Here is a 1,325-nt window from a genome sequence, read left to right on the forward strand (position 1 = left end):
TTATCTTATCTTGTAGGCCACGAAGACGAAACCACGGCCATTGGGGTCAATGCTGACCTCACATCATGGACACCTCTTTGTTCACATTCTTATTGGTCTTATCGGACATTCCGCTTAAAAACAGGATTCAGTGTGTTTATTATTAGAACCCAACCTTCGATAGATAACATTTTTTCAGCAAAACGACAAGTAGCATTATAGCTAAAAAAATATGATAGATGAATATAGACACAAGTGCAATAAATAGACCGGTCTTTTATTATCAAACATTCATCAGGAATCGAATATAAGCACCATTCTTCATATGATAGGGGCTCTTCCGGAAACATTAAACTTTTAGTGGTTGATTCTACCATCCTACCCACTACCACCTCTTCCCGATGACCGAATCACAATGTTTCACGTCTTAGCAATGTTCTAGCAATATCACCTCAAATGAGCTTTGAATAGTTTACCAGTGTAGAGAATAGAACCAGAGCCTACGGTTTGATCGACGAATGAATAACCACTGGACTACCCCGGCGTCCTCTGAAGAGTGAGTGAGTGAGTATGGTTTTACGCCGCTTTTAGCAATATTCCAGCAATATCACGGCGGGGGACACCAGAAATGGGCTTCACACATTGTACCAATGTCGGGAATCGAACCCGGGTCTTCGACGTGACGAACGAACGCTTTAACCACTAGGCTACCCGACCGCCCCCGTCCTCTGAAGAAGGAGGCTGATATGGGTTCGTGAATATGCATCGCCAAGCCTTTGATTGAGTCGTTATTTGTTCTTTTATATTTACTAATCCATCACTGACAATGCCCCCATTGTCACCCCCAACTTCGGTTCCATATTGGCAGGTCTTGGTTAAATGTAGACTTGATTTATATATAGCTGTATCTGTCTGCTCATTATTTGGGTTACACTACACTGGCTTCAGTGACAAAAATGATATCTGATGTAATTCCGTTTTTTGACTTGTACCCACATTTTTCGGTGTTTTTTCAGATGAACAACTGTCTTGCAATTGCATGTGTCAGCGGGTGGGCAGGATACTCTCACCTTTTCGCTAAAACCTGGTGTCATCATTATTTTATAGTGATTCATCACCACATGCTCATGATTCAGTCGGAACCGTACAATCAACTATTCTTTCAGCAGAGGTTTCTTATGAATATGGAAAGGGTTTGGCGTCATATTCATATCTGTCAATGTCTGGTGAGCAAGGACACATATCTAGTTTCAGTTTGTGACTTTTGACCCCATTACATGCTGATTGTATTGATACAGCATGACCATGCATTTTATGCTTACCGCCTGTATGTTATAACGTGTTCA

The sequence above is a fragment of the Haliotis rufescens genome, unplaced genomic scaffold (genome assembly GCF_023055435.1).
Source record: "Haliotis rufescens isolate VD_foot unplaced genomic scaffold, xgHalRufe1.0.p SCAF_8, whole genome shotgun sequence".
NCBI classification, from domain to species: Eukaryota; Metazoa; Mollusca; class Gastropoda; order Lepetellida; family Haliotidae; genus Haliotis; species Haliotis rufescens.